Raw genomic sequence first — 24,797 nt, 5'->3', positions numbered from 1 at the left:
GAGTTTGCTCCCACTGAGCCTTTTGTGGTTGTCTGAAATACGGAACTGATGTGATAATTGATCTGGGATTCTCAGAACAACACGCTGTTTTGTTTTGTCACCTTCTGCAATAGCAATGAAGTTTAATGGCAGAATTAGGAACAGAATCTAAACTTTAACTCTGACTTGAAGTCTGCAGCTTGAGCTCCCATTTTTTTAAAAAAAGTTATAGGACTAGAGCATATTCTTGCCTGTGTGGCTGAAAACTTGACTCTTACTTTCCAATTTCACACATTTAAGGTCATCGGACAGAGTAAGGTCCTACCCACTTTATAACACCAAACACATAATGATAATTAAACAGAGGAAGTATTTGGGGCCTAGAATTGTTTTTTCTTAGTATAAATCTCAATGATCAGCTTACTCAGACTGCCCACATTTGTAACAGGATGGCTCCAGTGACTTGGGTGTTTCATGTATCCATCTTTTTTTTGTGACTCTATACTTTGGGACTTACAGCTATATCATTATAAAATGGAAGATAACACCTCTTGTCATCCATAAGTTGTATATGTGAGGTGGAGGTACAGCAGACCTCATTTATAAGCATCTTTCTGATTTTATTGATTTATTTTCTGATTTATTTTGGATAGTTAGCTAACACCTGTAAATACAAATAAATAAAGCTACCATTGCTATGAGCCTGTCAAGAGTGCAGGAGATCCTCATCATCTTATTATGGCCACGAGTACACTTACCATATCTACATACCCACAGATAAAAGTATCTTTACAGGAAACTCATTAAAAATAACATCAATGATCACTGGCAAATTGAATTTTCTCCATTCTCTTCTTCTCTTTCACTGGGCAAAACATTTAAAATAGCTTTCAAACTGAATTCAGCAATCCTTTCTGAAAGCTGTACAAGCTTATGGGATTAATTTAACTAGGCTTTTTGCTACTAGAAGCTTTCTCTGAAAGTACTTAGCCAGAGATGATTGTGAGAATTGTTTTTTTGTCTTTTTTTGCTTCCAAAGGGAAGCACTGTTTTCCAAGTTCTGTAACATCAAAAGAAAGAAGACAAATATGGCAAAGACTGGATATAAGGCTTATAAATATATCAAAAGCAAACAGATTCTGATTAATAACCATTTTTAAGGAAAGAAAATACTTGGATTTAAAAGGCTTTTAAATGGAGAAGGATATCAAAGAGTGAATGTTAGTCAGATACATCTGTGCTTTTTTATTTGAATGAAATTATCACAATGATGGCAGTTAACAAGAAAAGGAAAATGTGGATTCTTTACCTCATGGTGTCTTCACATTAAATCTGGATGCCTTCTGAAAGATATGCTTCCTTCAAGTAAGAGCTATTGGGCTTATTGCAAGACTTACTAAATACAATTCTGTAACCCTCTCTTACTCAGGAGCTCTAATTAAATGCTCTCTTCTGTCTTTAAAATCCATTTATCACTTAAGAAAAGCTTGCATTTTTTTCTAATAAGATAAGTATCTGAATCTGCTAAATATCTTGTGATGTATAAGATGAAGGGCAGCCGAAATCACAGTGACTACATATGATTACATTGATTAAAGAAGCGCTGCAAAGAACATTCTTTTTGTTCAACATGGAGAAGCTGACAGTCTCAAGTGCAAAAGCATGCAACTTTGAACTGGAAAAAATAAAGCATTATAGTTGGACGAAAATGTTTAGGAACAGCCAGGTTCCAGTACAGCAAAGTTCTTAGGTATGAATGCAGTTCTAAGCTTGGGAACGTACCTAGTAAAGCAAATAAATCTAGACATCTGCTTAAATATATGCAAATGCTTAAATGGCTTTTGGAACAAACTCAATTCCATAATGCTGTGTGGCTTGTGGGGGATACAGTTGCCATTATTATGAAATGAAATGTATTTAAGAGAGGTTTAACACTGAGCACGAAAAGCACTTTTATTACGTTATGCACATTGTGAATTTTTTGGAGCTAAGTGCAATGGTTGCTAAAAATAAATTTGGCAATTAAGAAATAGCTCACCTCAGCAAAGAGAAGATTGTATTTTGCTCAGTTTCAGGGCACCGGAGGCTGTAAGTAACATAAAGCATTTTTGGTTTCTGTCTTGCACAGCCATTTCTGCAATTTGAAAACTGAGAGACACAGGAAAAACATCATTAAAAATCCAGTAAGGCATTTAATCTCAGTGGAGACTTGATTTTGTTTGGCATCAGTAAACAAGGGGTCCTGTCTCTTGGAGTCCTCTACCAGCTTGTGAGGTGGCTCTAGTAAAAACAGCTCTCCTCAGACATACATGAATATTCCACACAGTTCCTTACACCGCTTTCTAGAGGGGCCACACTAGAGCTGTAACATCCTTTATGTGCCTGAAATAAATGACTGACTAGTCAGCATCTCTATTATGAAAAAATTCAAAAAGACTGTATAAAGCAAGTCAAGGCAGTAGTTAGAGGGTGGTACTAAAACTCTCTATCTCCTTTAGCCTCTTCTCCCTCACTGTTTTACACAGACATTTCTGTTAGGAAATTCCCCAGTATCACCAAACAGTGTAAAAAGGCCTTGCTCTCCTCTGGGTCTAGGAGAATATAGTGGCTTTAGCAATCACTATTAGCCAACCTCCTATTTCAACACAGGATCATTAGCTTTATTCTAAGTTTAGTAGTGCTCCAAGAACAAGCTATCCCTAATCTGATCTCCTGTTCTAATCACAGTTTTTCCTGAGCAACAGGGAGAGGAGGATTCAGGTGCTGGCACTTACTCTTAATTCCTGTGTGCTGATGAAGTGCTACTGCCCAGCTGTGGTGTGATCAGCATGCTTCTTGAGTCACCATTTTTCTGGTTGGCATTCATATCTGTTAATTAATATCTCAGCTAATACAGCAATTTTTGAAATACATCTCAAGTCTACACAAGTCTGGGTAGGTGCAATTTAGATTCTTTTGGTTTCTAACAGTGTATTCCTATAAGGACTGAATAACATGTGTCTGGGGTTTGATTAAAGGGTTAGTTCTTTGTGTACAAACTATTGTTTTTTATCTATAATATGGCAATCACATAGGTGGTTTTATGCTTCATGAAAAAATCCTAGTTTATTAGGGTCTTATGTCAGTATACTTAGCTGAAGTATATACTTTCTTTTAACAGTACTGTAAAGTTCTTTATGCTTGCCTATCACAGAAACTGTAGGGAACATGTAAGGGTGAGGTAAAGAAGCAATTGTAAATCTCTAGTAGCTATTTTACCTTAAATGTGTTTCAGTTTTGGTATTCTTACTTTGTTATAGTAGTTGCAGAGGAAGTTTCCATAATCAATACTTATGTTAGTGGTTTAATATTTTAGTAGACTTGAAAAAGACTGATATGAAATGTTAACATGAGTATTTTCACCCTGTAGAAGAAATGATGTTGTCGGATATAACATATCTGTGAAGTCATTCTTCAATTAAAGTACTGCCAAAAATATGGATTCAACCTTGGAAAAAAGCTTTCAATAATAAAATCATAGTTTTTTCAAAAGGAGGACTTGATCAGTCATTGCATAAATATCAAATTGTATTTGATCTGTTTTAGAGTGTTCTAAAACCACAGAGACATTTAATTACGAAGGTAGTATTGTTTAGTGTGTTAGACTAATGTTGATATTTCTTCTGATGACCAAATCTCTACTGTAGTGAGTGGGAAAGGAGCATAAAAAAAAGTTAAAGGAATTAGGCTATAAGTTGCTGAGCAAGCACATCCTCACAGATGCATGTATATTTAGAACCTGATTTCATTATACTCGCTGGCAAAGCTCTTATTTTGGTAAAAGTCTTGTGATGTATGGTAGTTTGAAAAACACCTGTTTTCTCATCTAAGCACTTTATTTCTTTAAGTGGTCTTTAGGTTGGGGAGTAGGAGAATTCTATAGAATAGAAGGAATGGAGCAAAGTAATGTAAGGTGGTGAAGAAGAAATAGGCTTATGTGAGAAAGAAATATAGTGAAGTATTTCTGAGAAAGTAACGTTTCTGTAATGTGAAACTAGATCAACATTAGTCAACATGAGTATTGTTAATTGCATCCTGACAATTTGCAAGCAAAATCATCATGGATCTGTTAATGTTACGACAAACACCATTTTACAGTTTGGCCTACACTTTGTGTTCCTAAACCACTGAAAACAATCAAACTTATTAGCTTGCTCTGTGTAATTAAGTTTTAGCTAGACAGCTGTTACTAAAAGCACTTAAGTGAAGGAGCCTTTCCATTTTCTGTCATCCAACACTGCAGAATGTACTTGAACAGTGATTGTTGTTACAGAAATATTATTTTACAAGTTGGAAAAATAGTTTGAAATACATGCAATCTAGACAGTTTCAAAGCAATTTTTACCCCTCCTTTCAGCAGCTTTTTATGGTGAATATAGTTCTCAAATTAGGAGTTACATAGAATGAGATCAAGAGACATTTATGGAGCCAAGAAAAGGCATGTTAATCCTTTAGGATTTGAGAGTTGGGTCAACATACAGGCAGTCACAGTGTTTTGATAGTTTCCTTTAAAGAATTTTGAATAGGTGTATCAAATGTTTTCTAATACAATTTGAGTGCCTCAGTTAGTTTAAAAAAATACAGGTGACAGAAATTGGATGGCGAATGAAAGAAACTGCCTCAGCTGACAGTCAGTAGCTGGAGGAAACTAAAGGAGTAACTGAAGAGAAAAAACTTAATGAAATTAGATCTTCCTGTGAAAAATATCCTTTTTTCTGCTCAGAGTGAAAATATGGTCATTAGAAAGGTGTTTTTATTATTTCAGTTCTTACTCTTGATCACTCTGTTTTTATATTCTTATTGCATGGTTTTTATTCTTATTAAGTCTTTGGGAAATGAATGTCTAAGTAACCACTCTTGTGCCTTGTTCAGTGGATTTTACACAAATTAATAAAAAACATACTATGGAAAGACAACTTTAAATGTATATAATGTGCCAGTTTATAATCTGTAATTTGACTTTTCTTCTTTATGGTGAGCAATTAAAGTGTAGACATATGTAAGGGAAACATGGAAAGTAGTAGTTTGTAGTGTGGGTGGGTTTTTTCTCTTTTCTCTCATACCTGTAGAACTGGCAGGTTAGCATCTAATAAACAAACTGTACTGTGAAATCTCCTTTTTTGCTGACTTTTGATGTGTGAATTTATATTGAGTTTTCTTGTGTGCAACCGGAATTTTTCAGAATAGATTCCTGGAAAAGTTCTGTGGAAGAGATCACAGAAAACCATAATATCATCTCTTATTCTGTCAGGCTTAATGATGTAATTATTTTCTATTACATATCCAAGACTGTTTGGCTGTATATGTGCTGGTAACGTTTTGGCCAAAAGCACTAACCAGAAAAAGCAAGAAACCAAAAGGAGATTTGAACATCTAGGAAGAGCTTTTCTAAAAATGTTTCATATGGGATCTTCTATCTACTTTCTTCATTTGCTATATGTCTGTAAAAATTAGAGCATCTGGAAATGTCTAATAACCTCCATTCTCACTGACTTACAGGAGATAAGACACTGCATTTTTCAGGAAGGATGCTGAATCAGTTGATCTCGATGTGTTTGCATTAACACTAATGGGGAAGGAGGGACTTGGTGTTAAATCCAATAAAGTCCTATTTCTGAATCTTAACATTTCATTATATTATTGAAAAAAAATTGATATGTTAAAATGCGAAATGCTTCTTTAGTAATCTTTTTAACTAAAAATAAATCGGCTGATCAGTTAAGGAGATGTATCCTGCTGTAGTTCACTTTGGAACAGAGTAATACTGAATGAGATAAAAGAATGCCTCTGAAGCTATTATTCTTGCCTCTTTAATTGTTCCTTTTCTTGCTGTCCTTACAGGTGCCCATTTTATTTATTTAAAAATACTTCAAAGGATATTAATCTAGAATCAAAAGACCTCACTTCCAGATTCCATTTTACTGGTACTCTACTGATATTCATATATGCCATCCTTACAGTATCATCATGTAGTGGTACATCATATAAAGCATACCTGTGCTTGTTTTAAAACCCTGTTAAAATACCAAATTCGGAGTAATTTTCAGTTGGTAACTAAGGTAATAAAACTGTTATATCACAGAGTTTAGAGCTCTCAGAATTATTATGAACAAGCGGGGGGGGGGGGGGGGGGGAACAATTGGCCAGTCTGTTGGGTTGTGTAGCTCATATTCATCATTGTAATAAGAAGTAAGAAGTGTGATACAGTGTACTTCAAGGATTGTGCTCTTTTTCTGCCATCTAAAAATAAATTACCTAGCATTCAAAAGGCAGTGACAACTATTTGGTTCTCTGACAAAAGTATCCTATGTATCATAAGCCTTTTCCAGATCCATCTGGACAGAGAGATTAGCACTGCACTCTACTTTTATAATCGTTGTAGCAGGACATCAATTTGCAATCAGTTAGTCAGTTTGTTAAACCCAGTTCTCTTCCCAGTTTTTGTGTGATCTGTGGGTGATAGCAAGGCAGTGAGGGAGGAAAAGATAGTCCCTTCATCGTGCAGGGCTTGTCCAAACTTATCACTGAAGTTTCTCAAATAAGTATGCATCTCCCTTCAATATTTAATGAAGATGAAAAATAGAGAAATGCAGATAATTTGGATTGGATAATGGGTATAAAATACAATGTGGTTAGCAAATAGCTGAAATAAATGAGTTAGAAAATGTATTTTAAAACTGGAATGTTTTAAAAGTGTTTAAACATTGTAAGTATGGATTAAATTAATTTAGGGGTAATGAAACTTGTTAAAATAGCCCATAGTAATGCTAAAAAGGTAACTAGGATAGTGTCGTAGGTCATACTGCAGAATAAATAGACCGTAAAACAGAAAAATGTAGTATTCTCATTAGACCTTGATGGAACTGTTTTAGAATACCGTATGAAACATCAGTCTTTTGGTGAGGTTTACTACTCCAAAAAGGAAGCAGCAAAGAAACAAAGACAATGATGAGTTTTAAGAAATTTAGCCTATAGTGAAAAGTTGTGAGAATTCAGATCACTTCTGATTTAATAAAATTCTTAATGTATTTGTAATAGCTTTGAAAGCTAAATTGGTTTGAAAATACTTGCTATGTATGTGTTTTTACAGCAATACTGAATTTTAAAAAGCAAGTATTTTAAAGGCCTCACACTTTAAGTCTTTATTCAGTCTTAGTTAAACTTTATTCTTTATATTTAGGAAAAATTCCCCTGATGACAGTTATTTTAGTCAACGTGGCTATAAGTTGTTTGAGGTCAATTCATGCAGTCTGAAATTTGTCCAGCATGTTGTTGAAGACCTCCAGTGGTGAAGGCTTCACAGCTTTTCCAAGCAATCGGTTTTGGTGCTCAGTTGTTAGAAAATTTCGAGCTTGGAGAAAAAGGAAAACTTATTCCCTTCTGAAACATAAGTCCGTAACTTCTTGTCTTATTTCTGAGAGCGAAGAGAATAGACTATGCTTTTCATCTTTGCAGCAGTTTTTGGACACTTGAAGGCTATCATGTCAGCTTCCTGTTATCTCTCCATTTGTTAAACACTTTCAGTTCATTCAACTTTTCCTTATAGGTCAGTGGAACCAACAAATGAAAGAGAGCTGAGCTTCGGGGTGGGGGAAGGACCTACTCTTCAAGACACTCCATGTTCAGAAATAGAATGTTTACGTCAAAATGATCCATTTCTGTGATATTTTATTACCACAATTTAAGTGTCATTTCCCTGATTTAAAATAGGATCTATTTAGATAGATATTTAGACTGTAAGATGAACTACGAAATAGGCTAACACTATACAGAACCTAGGTTTAGCTGAAGAAATGTGCTCTGTGACTGTGATACTTCTTAGTGAAGCATCTAATTTTGTTACATCTATTCAGCTTTCTTTTATAGCATACGGTTAGTGACCTTAATGTACTGTGCCTACAATGAAAAGACATACTCAGAGACCAAGTATCACTTAACACTAAGAAACCTAATAGCGTGAGAACTCATTTTGCTTTGAATGTCACAAAGTTAATTTAGTGTTTAAAAAAGTGAAGAACTTTAAAGCTCAAAATATTGCTCAATCCTAGTATCTTATCTGACTTAGTAGACTCCAATGATGTAGTGATACTCAGTTTTTCTAATTAGTATCTTATGCTGTTTCAAACATACCAGGTTTTTGAATTCAAATACCAATCAAAATGGTGGTAAGGTCTATACCTACAGACAAGGATATGTCTACATATGCTGTTCAATTCTTAACGACAGTGGCTGTAAGATCTTAAAGATGAAAAGGTTTATGTGAAATCAGGGGGAGTTTTATTACTTCAAGATACCCTAAGGCTAAATGCTATACTATTTTCCAATAGCATTACAAATGCCATTGGGCGTTTGGACAAATCCTTCCTCCTTTAGTTAGAAATATGGAATGAATACAAAGCCACAAGTTTATCAGCTATGTAGATTTCCTTTAAGACAGGATAAGCAACAGAATAAGTCAACATTTTAATAGCTGAGGAAATAATAGGAACCAAAGAGTACCAGGCACTCAAAACACAAATGGTACAGGATCTATATTAACTGTAAAAATTAGCTAGGTATTTTCTGTAGTCAGTTAGTTTTAGAAAGATGTATATAAATGAGATGTACCGTTCCATTGCTAGAATTCCAGTATCTCTTTGTAATGGGTAATATTAGGTAAGCTTTTTTTTTTTTCTTCTTCCTCCTTTTACAACTGACTAAAGCTTTTAAAATAAGTAACTCTTAGTATCTCAGATAGCAAGAGAAAACACTTATTCTCAAATTAAGGACAGGAAAAACTCAGTATTTAAAGCATTTGTTTCCTAAACCTATTGTAAATGCTATTATGATATTAACATATTTAGGATGGTCTCTTCAAAGTACCAGTGCTAAATTTCATGCAGATGATTAAAAGTGAGGTGAAAAAATGACTTATTCTGTATTACCTACAAGGTACTGTTACTGTTGCCTAAATCCTGAAAAGAATAATATGATCTCAGTCTCCCTTCTCCCAAATGAGTTCCCTATTCACTAGACTTCTAATCCTGGTCCCTGTAAACCTTTAAAAATGTCACCATTTCGGGAGAAGTAAAAAGCGCTTCAACTGTAGAAAAGCAGTCCAAAACATATGCTGAACTGCGTGATTATGTTTACTCTCCTGAGCAGTGAGCACTGAACTCATGTCTTCTCTCTCTGGGGTGATAAGTCACTGCTGTCATCTATCATGATCATGGCCAGGGTATGCAGCTCTTACACAGGTTGATGAACACAATAATAATATGACTTGAACATATTTAAACATTGCCTTATTGTTAGTTTGCTAACAGCATAAGAAGCATGCCAAGCATTAAAATAGGTTGGTGCTTATTGATATTCCAGAAGAAATGAATTTGCTTTATAGTAATATATTAGTCAGAAGGAAAGGACAATTTTTACTCTAGTTCTTTCCTTCTAAGTCCAGTGAAGAATAGATTAATCCTAAACAGTTGACCTGTGACTTGTTTCTGGCTCTCATTCTTAATTTAGAGCATTGGATATTGCCATATCTATTAATTATTGGTGATATAGGAATGGTTCCTAAAGACAGTGGTTTGAAAATGAAATAAATAGGAGATGATGCAATTTGCAGGAACTGTCAGAGGCGATGGTTTCAGCAAGAACCATCTCATTTCTCACTTTACCATCTGTTGAATTATGATGGGATAGATTTGCATGTTAGATTAACTGGAAAAAAGCAAAGTAATTAGACTCACTCTTCCTTTCTTCTGGTGAAATCGTGGGCGTCTTGGGTGCTCCTTAAAATTTCAGTTACCTTACTTTAGGCTACTGAGTAAATAGAACTAGGAAAATGCTTCAGACCTCCGTGGGAATATGACTTAGACACACCTAGACAAGCTGATATTCTAATTGGCATATTTTTCTCCTGTATCAGCAGTGGATTTTAAATATTTATTTATGACCATATAGGGCGAATATAAAACTCCGTAAAGCACTCATCAGCTAAAGCAAAAATCACTCTGTACCAAGTTAGAGATAGAGTGATGATGTGCTGTCCTTTTCATCTACTGTGCAAAATCTGTAATTTAAACAGCAAAAATCTGAATTAAACATTAATGGTAACTTAACCAGCTAAGTTTCTAGAATAAAAAAGCAGCCTCACTACTTACAGTTCTAAAACCAAATCATCGTGGCATTGCTCAGGCATTATTTAAAAGGCTTAGGTAGACTTCCCAGGGAGACTCATTTCCATCCAAATCAAATCTAGCACAAGAGTAACCCCACCCTATTTGTAATGCCTGGTGGGACGCTTCGGGTGTCTGTTGTTCATGAAGTATTGCAGTGTAAGTAATTTGCCTGCGTAAGAGATCCATAGCTTGCAGGTCAAAGGTCTTGATCGCCTGTGACCCAGAAACAAGAAATGTTTAGCCTTTTTGTGTACATAAAGTTTGGCCACTTCAAAACCTTTTGAATGGGCCTGTGCTGTGCCCCTGCAGCTTTATGTGAATCTTCATCCAGCAATAATTGTTTTTTAAATTCCTTTAAAATAGTACCTCGCAGGGATTGTTTGGCCTCCCAGAATGTGAATAATAAACATGTTCACTTTCACAATCAAGCTCTCAGGGGTGAATGATATATTTGCCTAATGATTTGTTGATTTTAGGTTAGGATTTAGGTAGGCAGTAGCCTAAACTGTGATTTCACAGATGGTATTTATCTTCACAGTTTTAATGGCCTGTGCAACTTTGGGTATGATAATTAGCCTTATTGTTTTTCTTTATTGCATAAAATCTTAGCTCACCATAATACAATATAAATAATCTACACAGATTACCTGAAAGCAGAACCTATTTCAGTTAACTCCAGGTATATCTTGGATGCAAGCAAGGATTTTGTCAGACAATCTGCAATCACTGCAGCTGCTGGATCAGGCAACAAGGGAAATAATCCAAAAACATGCTAAAACTTTGAACACGAGCAGGGATTTCGGTGCAGTCTCCTGCCCAGCCATGGGTATGTTCTACACATTATTTTACCTCTCTTTATATGGTATACTAACCATTGTGCGAAGGTCTCTCGGAGCATTTGGCAATGAGATTTTTATGCTTAGTTGCACCTCTCTCTTGCCTTGGTTTCATGTTAGTTCTCATAACATTCCTTTTCTGCTACAGTACTTCTATGCTAACAACAGGCCTCTAAAATATATATCCTAGCTCCCCATTCAGCAAAACACTTCTGAGGATGGTCAAGCTATCCTGTTAGATACCATTTTGCAAATTGTTTTCTTACAGCTACTGATGAATGGAATCTGGCAGGACAATAGGGTCCTAATAGCAAAAGCAAAACAAAACAAAAAACGGATTATATTGTGGAACTAGCAAAAGGTGGGTTAATGGGAAGAGGGAGGCTCCTTGTCCACCAGTGTCAACAAATCAAGCTTATTTCCAGTTCTGAGAAGAAAGGCCCTCCCTAACATTACTGCGGCAAAGAGCTTCTCTTACGCAGCCAATGCGAGTCTCTCACTATCACTGAAACAGCATGACATACAGCAGGCAAATAGTAGTGAAGCATGGTTAGCGTACAAGTTTATATCTGAGACCTTGCATCAATTCTAGAAGTCATTCCAACGTGCTGTTTGATGGGCACTCTATAGAAGTGAGGGTTATGTTGTGTCTCTATCATTGCAGTTATGTTTATTTTGCTGTTTTAGTTTATAAGCCAATTAAAAACTTAAGTAAAATAAAATAATTTAGGTAGGCCAGATCTCTGTCTGAGCTTCTTCCTTCTCAGATTTTTCACATGCTTCTTTTTTTTTTGCCTTCTTAGGGACAGAGGGATTAAAAAAGAACATGTTTTGACTACTAAAGCTTTTAGATTTTCTTCTTGAGTGTTGGGATAGGGGTAAGAAGAAAACTAATCTAGTAGCCTAACCACTCTATGTGACTGTAAAAGATTAGCGCAGTACTGTATGTGAAGCAAATTGGTGTATTTCATTATTATACTTTGTTGTAAGTTATTTATTAATGATTCAATATTTATTTTTGCCCCAGTTATCTCAGGTAAACTTCAGAAAAATATTTTGATGAATTTCATTAAGCTAAATATCTCTTCTTATTGTGTAAAGTTCTGATACTCAAAAGATGTGCATGTGGTTAAACAATGATTCCAAACAGTGCGGTTGAATATACTTATGCACAGTGCTTTAGGATAAGAAGAGATCTCTGTTCTGTTGAAATTTTTATGCTCCAACCCAAGCAAAGACAGGATGGTAACAGAGGAACCTAGAATGAAAGAATAACTAGGCAAGGATTACAAGGACGAGCAGGAGTGATTTATTCTGTATGCAGTGTGTAAATTATTCTTCTCTGCACAGTGTAATGTGCTTTAATGATAGATACTAGCAGAGTCTTCCATGGAAAATGCAAGATGAAGTCAGTTATTTAAGATTAACAAGTTAATTGTAATTTTGAAATAGGCATGTCACATCTACAGTACTGTGTTTACTGATTGTCACAACTTAACTTTAATTTTTACAGCTGACAATATTTATCTCTTTTATACATGGCTCCTAGTCCTTCATAGATTAGATCCGACTATTAATTCCTTCTGAAGGGATGGGCACTTACAGGTCACACTGACTTTAAAATAACGTTTAATTCAGAAGAAAAGTTGAGTAGTCTGTTGGCCATGTGGGCTGTTTTTGCACTGTGGAAGATATTCATAATTCTAAAGCTATTTGTCATTTTAAGACTAGGACTATATGTCATTTTAAGACTAGGGTTCCCAGGGCCACATAACAAATAAGCGCATGTGTCTCTTGGGAGTAGTACTACTAGCCTAACTACTAACTTTGGCTCATTACGCCAAGATCATTGAACATTAGTCCTTTTGATGTACTGTGTATGTGATATCTGAGAATGAGTGAGTGGGTGTTGCTTGGAAATGTCCTCTGTTCATCGATAATATAAAAGGTCTGTCTTACTGGTCCCTAGGTAACCACCAGTTTCCAGCTCAGTGTTTAATCTGCAATCTCCTGGAAAGATTGTATGTTGGACCTGGTTCTGTTTAAGTTAGAAAGTTATCTAGAGTTTATAGAAATGTTAATGATTTACAATAGACTGTACAAGTTTCCCACATATATATCCTAAATTGAACACCCCAATAACTGTTTTTTTCTATATATCATAGACACTTAAGCAGTAAATCATTCTAATCTCTGGTTGAAGCAGTATGCAACAGATCCCTATAAATCTTTTCTATGTCTTCTAGAGGCCACATCCAGTAAACTGAAGTTCACTAACTCATGAGCTAACATAGTGCTGTACCTTTTTGCTTTTCCTAACTGCCTGCTACTTAATGCTATCATTACTGTTTTTCTTTTTTAATTTACTAATGATTTATACATAGTAAATCATCTCATGAAATTTCCTGATAGTAACAGATTCACGTTCATAACTTTCCACATTTACAGAATTGGAGGATTTTCAAGGTAAGTTTTAGGACTTTGTCTTGACAACACTTCATATCTCTGAAGTGTCTCATACACTATTTAACAGGACTTCATAGACTATGTGGTATGTTCCAAAATATTTTACTGCCTGCACAGATGTGGCAGGCAATTCATAATTGCTTCCACTCTTGTAGTTCTGTCTTCTATTTTGTTCCATGCAAACAGTACACCATCCAGGTCTTCTACTAATTAACCAAATAGAAGCATTGTTGTTACTGTAGAATCAACCATGAGAGTTGATTCTCTCTTTTAGGATTGTTAAAAAGTCTTGTTTGTAGCTCTGCGCTTCATCCATTATATAACTATACCATAATTTCCTATCCTGTTCCCACTGAGGTAAGTCTCTTGGTAGATGACATACTGAACATAAACTGACAATGTTTCCTTACTTTTAGCAGGAGTGAATATCTCTCTTTCTCTGCCACCCACTCTTGAACACATATCACTAGCCTACACCTTTGGTCTCTGTGCACTGGTTCTCCTTCACTGCTTTGAGACAAGAGGAGAGAAAAATCATCAGTCTCCAAATCTATTTGTCTAAGAAGTCTTCTCTTTCTCATAAGATGTAGTGCTTCCAGATTATGTTCTTAGTACGTACCAGCCTGTACTTCATACAATGGGGAGATTTCCCTTTATTCAGAAGAAGGGAAGGCATCATGGCTGCAAGTGTTTGTTCCCTCATCCTCTCCATGACTGTCATCTCAGCATAAAGAGAGAATTAGCTGGAGGGAATCACTCTTCCTTGGCAGTATCTCCTGGTACAGACACACATTTACTCTTTCCAGCGAGTTATACAAAAAATTTTGCTGCGTACCTCACAAAGTTTGCCGAAAGTAATTAGTTTTTTGAACTTCCAAGTAATCGAGAAGAAATGACAAGGAAATTTTACTTAATTTATAGGTTAACATGTTTAAATATATTGGTATCTTGTGCCATATGATTCCAAAAAAATGACAGAAACTCCTGACTGTTCTTTTCATTATATTTAATTTATAGGACATTCATAATTTTAATATTTACTTCAAAATTCTTTTTGTTAGATTCCTCAGAGGCATCACAAATACCAATCAAGAAGTAAAGAGTAAATGGGACTTATTGCCTACTTGGTGACTACTCACTTGGGCAAGTTAGGCTGTTAGCTCAGTTCTTACTGCTCATAGATCCATTAACTGTGTTTGCCTATATGTTCCATGATGGGCAGCTGAAAAGGAGAAGCAGAAATGTGGCAAGAACAGGAAGCCACAATTGGCAACTCAATAATTAATACAGCTAAAGCTTTTATCCAGAATGAATTTGTAAGATGAACATAATTAAAGTATACTGAATTTTCTGAAATTATTTAGCAGTCCATATTACTCACAAGTTTGATTGCTGTGGGCTTAAACAATAATGAATGTTTTCTCTTTTATAGCTGTTTTGCTGCATAGTTTGATGCCAAAAAGTACTATTAAATATAACACATACACACCTGTAACTTCTAAGAGGAGAGAAGGATAATGTGCCTTTCAGGCCCTTATGAGCATGTTTTGTGTTTTGTCAGCCATAAGAGCAATGTCATCAGATCAGAAATACACGTAGAACTAACGGGTATATATTTTGTTCTTCTAGGAACCTTTTTTTAAAAAAAAAAAAACAAAGAAAAACAACAAGCCTAGGTTCCCAGGTTTAAATCTGATCTGAGCAACATAACACAGCCTACAGGGAGTTGTCACCTTGAGTCTTGTAACTTGTTTAGCTAGAACATTACTTCAAAAAGGATCTCTACATCTGCTTGGAAGACTTGTAGTGATATTTTGTTCCAGTGTTAAACACACTATTTACAAGTAGATGCTTTATTTTTATTACTAATTGCTTTAATATTCAGAACATTGCTCTTTTATATTTCTGCTAGTTTAAATATTCATTTTTCATAACTTCCATTGTTTTTTTTCATTTGTTTTGAGCTTTCTGAAGCCAAATGCCTGGACTAAAAGCAATATCAGATTTGCAGCAAGACTGAAGATGTATCCTACCTCTTATTTGCTCAGTAAAAATTCTATGCCCTTTAACAAAACCCTTAAGTCAAAGCCAAGAGCACCTAAAATGATCTTTTATGGTATAATAGACCACTCAAACTGAAAAGCATAAATCTTGTCAGAGCTGGCAGCCACAAATGATGTCTTAACCACAAACTTAACTGAATATTTTATCTTATATATGCAGGCCTTGGCCTATGAACATAATTTTCAAGAAATGACTGTCAGTTGAATGACTTTGGCAGAAGTCACTGTCAGTTGCCAGTCAGGCGCAGCTTCCTCTGACGTGCTGACTAGCACATCGTCGTAAGCCCACAGAAGATCAATGTGCCACTGCAAGCGTTTCTTGCCTTTGTTCTTACAGATGTTCAATATACATTGCTGTCCATTGTCCAGCGGGGAGACGTAGGAAGGAGGAGACGGGAATGGTAGCATCCATTCTGATTCTTGCAGGAATAGTGTTGATAGCCCCCTTCATGTACTATAACACAGTTTTGAGTCTTTTCTTATCTATATGATGGAGACCTAAATTATGAATGTCTCTCTTTCATAAGGAGCTCATGTTCCTTCTGGACAGTCTGTATGAGTCAGATAAGACTCAAAAGAATGAGTCATTCCAGCGTTAGACTTGTATGTTGAAAACACTTAAACCACATCATAGGAAGGGCAGGTTTTGCAATATAGCAGAGTGGGGTTTTTTGCTGTTGGTTTTTTTAATTAGGCACTTTTCTTGAAAGATCATTTAAAAATCTTTGTATTTAAATAATAAAATGAAGTAGTCATGTGTAGTATCTGTAAGTTTATAGTGAGAGATAGGCTTGTCATGGAAAACTCCAAGAGCTGCAGTAATAAAGCATATACAATCAGTTTGTTTTCCCCCTCCCCCAGTGGATCCAAGTGGCCTGCTGGAAGCATACATTTACAGTGTGTTTTCCTTATTGTATCCTCCTCTTGTTATATGACAACAGCAAAGAAAATCGCTCAGATAAAACTTTGCTTAAGTCCATTAATTTGTTCTCCAGTAGTCAATTAATTTCTAATTAGTTCTTCTGAAATTCTAGAGCAACTGGTCCAGGATAAATGGACATTTTAGTCTTGTATGTTTATCCAGAATTTCAACACTGAATCATCAGCTCGCTACTACCATCATGTAGATATATCATAATCTAGTATTAATCTTGAAGACTTGTTTCCTCTGATGCACACTTTATGCAAAAAAAAAAAAAAAAAAAAAGTTCACATGTTTTTATTAAAGACCTTTAATTTTTCCTCTTTCTTCAACTTCCATAATGAAAAATAATTTTTAATTTTTATCAAGTGACTGCGTATTATTGAATTTTGAATCCACACCTAGATAAAATTCCCTTGGCCATCAGTGTATGGCTAGATGCTGAGCACAGCAGAAAGAAACGAATTATTTTGAATTCTGTAAGCTTTTTGTTGCTATGCATCCGATTTCTAATCTTTATCATTCATTGTGTAGACCTGCTGAATGGTCCACGGCGTGCTCTTATGTAAAGTCAGGTCCTGCTCTGTACCAGTAATGATTGAATATAATGTCTTTCACAGTCATGAACTAACTCTCCACCACTGACCCTTGCAAAAGAGGCATTGTTTAACACTCACTAAAGAGAGACTTTTCTCTGTGAGCTGGAACTTAAATGGCACCATTTTCCAAAAAAGCCTGCAGCTAGAAACTGCAGAGATATTGCACAGTCCCTGCAGTATTACGTAAGATGGTGTTCTGAATATATGTTGCCCAAACTTTATATGGGACATATGAAGAGATGCAGCATGTTAAATGTAGATGGAATCTTCTATGATTTAAAAAGTCAAACTGCTAACAGTTCTTTACCAAGCATATGCAAATTGCAATTTTTCAGCTCCTTCAAGCTTGCTTAATTTGAATACTTATGTGACTAGGCAAGTACATTCTTCTGACTTGTGAACCTTTCCTGAAGTTTCATTTATCCACTGCAAATGACATTTATGACGCAGCTTTTCAGCTACATCACTGCAAGGAGGTTTAACATCTATATTTTCTCAGATATTTTTTAATGGAAACTTTCTAGGTACTAATAAATATCAATACCACTTCAAAGCAGATGTTCATCAGCTTTACTGTTAATTTGGCACTTTTTTTTTTTTTTTTTTTTTTAACTGTGGTCCAGATCACCTGTGGGTTAGGGCAAAACTGCTGAATTACTAATGTGTTGAGTAATTTACCCCTCAAAACTGCCTTCGCACCAGAACGCTACAAGGCAACAAAAGTAATGCCAAGCCTTGAAAAGGGCTCCTGGGGAGAGCTGAGAGGCTAAAGGCCTACGGGTGTGACCTCTCCACCAGGCCATTTAGTGCAGAAACTATGATAAAGTACAGATGCAGAAATAAAGGATAGCGGGTAGATGGATAAATGATAGGTTGAGGAAGAGACAACATGACTTTTGTAGAAGAAAGCTTTACAAACTTCCCACATGTCTCTAAAGGAGACAACAGCAGGTGGATAAAGGAGTTTCAGCTGATAGAAGCTACTTGGATATCTGCATCAAAAATAGATTTTTTTTTTTTTTTTTAATATCAACTCAGAGTCTCTTAGGGCTTTTCTGGTTTTCTTCATTAACATTTTACTTAGTTTTTATAGTTATCCTGTTGGACATCTGTTTTTCTTTTCTTTTTTTTTTTTCTACCCTTTTTTTTTTCCCTAGCACTTTCTAGTAATGGCTGTTACATATGAGCTAAATAACTCATCTAATTCTTTACATCTGTTGTCTCCTCTCTTGCTAACTTAGTTCTCATTCATTAGCAACTTAACTTACAATACCATGGCCATAAGGGAGATGAAATAGTTGTTTTAATTCTTTTTTTTTTTTTTAATAGAAAAATTTTTCATCTGTCACCTGCTGGTGGTTTGTATTTTTGTCTTAACTGAGATTACATTTTATTGAGAATTTTCTTTACTAGTTCACTGGTTCTCCTATTTTGATCTACCCTAATCGTTTTTATTGCTTTTTTCCTTTCATTTTTCCCTACTTTTCACAGACAGTTTTTATCCCAAATCCCTATTAATTTCAGAGAATTTGATTTAAGAATCAACACCAAACATTGCTGGACTGTGGGATTACATCATCTTGACAACACTAAATTATACACTTCATTACACTGCATAACGAAATTCTGTTCCTTTCAATGTGCCTTGTTTTACTGCATCACTTTTTTTTTTTTTTTTGTCTGGTCAAAGCAACTTTATTAAAATGACTCAATGTGCAATTATTTTTCTTACAGCTCTTGAACTTATCCACTACCCCTGAAAATAAGTGTTAGAAACTCAGCATCTTTCTCAATACCTATTTATCTTGTACTCTGTTATGTAACCACACATACCTGTTAACAGAAATGAGAAGTGTTTTTGTGTAAGTTTGGAGCATGGGACTAGATTATATAAGAGCTGAAGTTTCAGAAAAGATGACATTTTATGTGATACCAAATAGTAGAAACTTGGTGATGTGTAGTTTTGTATTTTTGGTTCAGGCTCTATCGTGGCATGCTGCAGGTTCCTGCTAGTCATCTGTAACTTTATTGTTTGAGCTTTTATAGAAGCTAGTATGATTTCCCTGCATCTGATGAAGTTTTATGGCTTTGTAAACACTGCTAAATCACCTTACAAATTTGTGATCATAATAGGTTCAAAGAGAAATTATTTCACTTCCTAAAAAAAAAAAAAAAAAAAAAAAAAAAAAAAAAAAAAATCGTAGTGTAGTAAATCTTGGATATCTGCAGAGAAAAATCATGGTGTTAGAGTCAATTTACCTTGTTACATAGTAACTGGTATTAATGTTCCTGTTCCCCAACATAGTAAGATAAAACACTGCATTAAGCTGTACACTTGATCTGGAGGAGGAGGAATTTGGGGAAGGAGGTGTGTGGGGGCTTTTTTTTACGAAAACAGATCTAAATAATTCCTAAGGAATATAGCTGTCTGTTAGTTTGTTTGCCTGCTCCAATGGTTGCGATTAGAAAACACTAGTCCTGTTTTTAACAGAAGGAAAACAACCTGTCTAGCCTTGTCCTCTTAGTCCATCTTAAACATCATTTTGGTAACTGCCAGTTACCAAAACATGTAAGTTTTACTTACGTAATGTTAAATATTCTGGTAGCATGTATATGAGTGACTGAACAGCAGGATGCCTTTTGTATACAAAACATTCCCCAAATATTAATAAAAGTGTACTCCTGTCAATCCCTTATTTAAACATAGGCCAAAAAAATAATTGACAAATAAAACTTATAGGCCCCAGCAAACCTAATAAATGTTTGTATTGCTTTCTACCATGGCAGGATGATTATATTTAAAAGTATGTAAAGATCACAAGCTCAAAATTTTTGGTATTCAAGTATAAGTAAATATTTTCATAAAGTATAAATGTATTGTAAGAATATTAGTGACAGGCTTTCTACTTTCAATAGCTGTCTTGCTGCCTTATGTCTAATCTTTGGAAACAATAACTGTGACACTGATGTATTCAATGCTATTGTGTCTGTTGTGCAAAAAAAAAAAAAAAAAGAAAAAAAACAACCAAACTTCAGAATAAGATATTCTGTTTAAGACACATTTAGACAAAGCAGGGGGTAAATCTGCCTGGGAAAATGGGATTTAAGTGTCTAGAAAACAAGATTAGCCTCTTCCATTTGATATTTGGTGAAATCATGCTGAACTGAGATGTTTCAGAATTGACAGCTCCTCGTAAATTCGCTTTTTATTCATTTTACTTAACTGGAGAGCAGCGGCCACAGGCCCGGCTGCCCTTTCATGTCGCATAGTTTTGCTGAGCCGATTCTCATGCAAGAACTTCTGTTGCATATGCTGACTAGCTAAGGCTTCATCAACAGTATTCAACATTATAATGGCTTTCCAGCCAAACTTATAAACTCTTACAAAGTAAGATTAGATAGAATCAAATCTCTGTGACTAATAGAACGTGATGCTTGATGCAGTTTTTTTGCTTTGATGAGGTAAGAATACATAATAGATATCATAACGTAACTACAGTCTTTGCAGCTTCCTAGAATACTACCTCATGTAGATGGAAGAAATGGTAAATGTTAGCAATTTCTTAATTTAACAAAAATCAAACAGGTTATACCTCTACAGTTGATAGAAAAAGCAGGTTATGTGCTACTTCTATATATCATATGCATATTATAGTAAATATATATATAGGCTATGAAGTTTACTGTGTGGCAGAACAACTAAATTCAGGAGAACAGTTTCTTTAGTGAAAATATTTTCTGCTCATAATTTTGTAACAGAAACTCAGTGTTCTAAGTAGATACTAAAAGTACAGTGCTTCACAAGTGTAATGCCCTCGCATGGAAACTGTACTGCAGTTAGCTCTCTTTCCTCTCCTGCTATTAATTCAGTTGCAAATTTTTTTCCTGTAACTAAGCACTGAAGGGATGGCTTGCATTTTTTTTTTTATTGAACAAGAAGCTTAGGGTGGATAAATATACCATTTCCTCATCTATAGGAAGACATTTACAGTTTGCAATGAGAGTGCGTATAGAGGTGCTGGGCAGAATTTCCAAATGTTAGAGAAGCCCAAGTGTGGTGTTCAGAGATGCTGAACTTTAATAGCTCTCACTAAAACCTGACACTTCTGAAAGTCAGACTGCTTATGTAAAATAATTGCTATTGAGTTATACAGGAAAGAATACCTGGAACAAAGTTGTCTTATTTTCACCAATTTCCTTCTTGTGATATATACAAAGGAGTAATCGTGCTGTTTTTCAGTTAGAACCATATTTATGGTTATAATTTAAAGGGATCAGCTTGTGGTGAGTTTCCACATGGGTGATTTGCTGAAATACCATCCTATAATGCATGCAAAATGCAGGGAATGCCCTAGCACTATGCAAGTAAAGAAACTCTGTAAGTCAGGCTTCAGTGACTCATGAAATTCTGAGACTCTTCTTGAAAACATTCTTCACAATAGCCCTCATAGACTTGATCTGTGCGTATAATCAGTCATGTGTATAACTGTTTACAGGATCAGTGATGATCCGAGTTATGCTTTTGAATCAAAAGTGTTCTTCTGTGACAAGTCAGACATGCAGAAATGTACTTTGTCTCAAGTATCTGTATTTCAAAGATGATAAACGTAGAAAGCATTTTACTCACAAACAATTACAAAATTCTTTATTTTTCACGTCTTCAAGCCATGCTGTGGTGACTTCAATGAGCAAACTGGGTTAGCACCTCCCAGGGTTTTTTTCTTTTTTCTTTGCAGGGGAGGTGGGACAATATTCTAAGTCTTGTCTGAAGGGGAAAAAAAATAGTGTCGTTACATTTTAATACTTGCTGTTAGCAATGATGTTTATCTCTGATATCATCTAAAAGGCTTTGTATGAGCTTATGACCAAAAATGAACCTATAAATATGATATATTCTTCCTTTACCCTTTATTTATTGAGCAATGTCTGCTCACTTTGCTAAATAGAATATTTTGAATGCGTTATTCCTGGAGAAAGTAAAGGAGCCATGGGAGAGTAAGATGGACCTATGTGTAACACATGAATCATCAGCAAAATTGCTAGCAAAGTTTCTCTCACAAAGTGGTCTTGTATAAGAGACTAGGAAGCGCCAAACTCATTTTTATATAAGAGTATATAAGTATATATACTTATATAAGTATACTCGTATACTTATATACGAGTATATAAGATTGGCGGCTAAAAAAGCAGGATTTTTTATTTGTTTCTAGGCAGGCAAAGTGAGAACCTTTTGAGCTGTAGTCTTTGAGAAACAAGAAACATGAGGCCCCATTATCATGTTTTGAAGAACTTTCAGGTATAATTATGCTCTTAAAAGTCTACAGCGTGAACTTTTGGATTCCTTGGAAGGAACTACTAAGTCTATACCCATTTTCCCTGAAAAAGTAATCGCAGCATTTGAAAATTAGAAATTTTTAAGATTGAATCTCTATTAAAAAAGAAATCTTTTAAAAATTTCATCCTTATCAAAGGAAAACTATGCTTTCCTTCTTTTCTAACCTAGAATCTATCCCTTGTCTCTACCTTCCTGCATTTCAACTTTTTAAGTTTCTTTATCAACCCTTGTGTCTAAAATGTGATTGTCTTTATTTAATCAGTAACCTACTTTCTAACATACTTTGTAGAATACCAAGCACTCTTTACAGCACAAATAATAATTTATTTTGTTATTAATATAATGTTAAATGAAAGTCAATGAAAAAAGTTAATGAAAATATGCCATCGTTGACTGTGTTATTTCCCAGCTGGTATGTTAAGATGTATACTGCAAATAGGATCTTGCAATTATTATGTAATAGTTTTCCAATCTCTTACAAAGCAATGAATCATCTTTATAATTGTTTACACTTTGTCTACACTTTCTTTTTTGTGTCCTATCATAGATCTCTCAGGAAAACTTCTCTATAATAAAAACTAAGGAGTTTTAATTTTTCAAAATAAAAATGATCTTTCTTTTACTACTGTATATAATTCTTTATTCTCAGCCTCTATAATGTCTAAATATGAAGAATGCTTAATAGTTCCTCAGAATTACCAGAAATAGCTCTGTTATCCCAAGCTTTTTTAAACTCTATTTGTAATTATTACAAATGTTAAAAAAAGAAATTGCAAAACTTTAGTAAAGATAGTAAATAACAGTAGACCTTATAGAAATTCACTAACCATCTCCTAATTTGATATTAGCTTCACTGTATACCTTTTTAGATGGACTTCAGCCAACTGCACTCTGATTTTTTTTCCTTTATTTCCCATTCACTAATCTCATAATTTTCCAGTAAAATCTACTGAATTTGTATTTGGTCATGTCTAAAAATGACTATATTTATCATGCCTTTTAATTTTTGTTCAAAAAAGAGTTAGCTAAAAATAATGAATAAGAAATAAATCTAAAATCTAAGCAGAAAGTAATTCAGTCATCAGTTGTTTAAAAAGGAGTTTATTTTCAATCCATGCTACAATCAAGCACTCCTACTATTTGTTGAAGTATGCCATTATTACCTTTGCTCCATTTTGAAAGTCTTATTATCAAGTTAGATGCTAATTTCATGGATTTAATTATTTGCTTACTTTCCCTCTGCTCCCCCCCTTAATATATTTCTTGCATACCTCTTTATAGCATTGGGGCTCCACAGGGACAAATTTTAGGATATAGATTCTCAGTGTGCGACTTATTGTCCCTAACCGTAGAAGTCTCAAAGTTAGGCATACAGTCATCAACAGAGGTCTGTCATCAACAGAGAGAAAACACGTTGTAAAGGCTATCCTAAAATAAGTGCCTCAAAAAAGGAGAATGAGTTGCCCTTTGAAAGGGCCCTATCTTTCTTCATTGCCTGTAATGGAAAAGTAAATAGTTGACTTCAGAACCTTAAATCTGAGATGGCTAAAGTTAAGTGAGATCCTGTTCTATGTATTTTTATTTTTTCTAGGTGCAGTTAGTTGAAAAATCTGCCCACACAACTAGAGTTGAGAACAATTGTAATTCTTCTTTTGGGTTTCACATTCTTTGGTCCCTTGTGAGTTGCTGAATGCTGGCATGAGGTAAGAGGAATATCAAGGCAACTGTGCCCTCAAGGCATCCTGGCATTGCCATGAATCTGGAGATTTCTTTGCATTGTGGAGGCTGGAACAAAAACAGTTCAACTGGTGAAATGAAGAAGAGATCAAGCAAGCAGGAACTTTGGCATTTATAAATCTTTGCATGATAAAAATTAGTAGAAATAATTACCTATATAGAAATAGATTTTTTTACTGAAAGAAAGCAGTTAAATGTGCTTTGAAATGTCAAGCTGACAGCTCAGTGTTTTGTTAAAATTAAATGGTTTAGTTTTGCATCTTAGGAGAGAAAATAAAAGGGAGTTTGCTTATAAGGTCAAGTGTTCAAGCCAACCTGAAAGAATGAGTAGTCTTATAATTACTCCCACTGCTGTGCAAACATGAAGCTGACTGTTGAAATGAGCTTTCTTAATTATGAACCATGATAATGTATATTCAGGGTAAGCTTTTGAAAACTCGGTGAATTTAGTCCCAGCTTTTTTTGACCTTGACTGAGAGTAGATTGAACTCCAGAAGTTGTTTTATTATATTGGCACTGAGCACTATTATTTTATGAGGCATCTGCTACACAGTTTTACTAAACAATGTCACATGATAAACATCCAAAAAACCCATGAAACTACTATTCTGTAACCTCCAGACTTTGAAGTTCTGTTTGGAAGAAAAGCAAATATATT

The 24,797-nt window shown here is 34.9% G+C and overlaps 1 protein-coding gene across 4 annotated transcripts in view; it reads left to right on the top strand.

The window, feature by feature from the left end:
- VEGFC (vascular endothelial growth factor C) overlaps positions 1–24,797 on the top strand; it is a 261,273-nt gene that overhangs the window by 146,561 nt on the left and 89,915 nt on the right. The window lies entirely within an intron of this gene.

Source organism: Dromaius novaehollandiae, chromosome 4, assembly GCF_036370855.1.
Source record: "Dromaius novaehollandiae isolate bDroNov1 chromosome 4, bDroNov1.hap1, whole genome shotgun sequence".
In the NCBI taxonomy this organism is placed as follows: Eukaryota; Metazoa; Chordata; class Aves; order Casuariiformes; family Dromaiidae; genus Dromaius; species Dromaius novaehollandiae.
The sequence above is the reverse complement of the archived record's forward strand: the minus strand, read 5'-3'. Positions and strand labels throughout refer to the sequence as shown.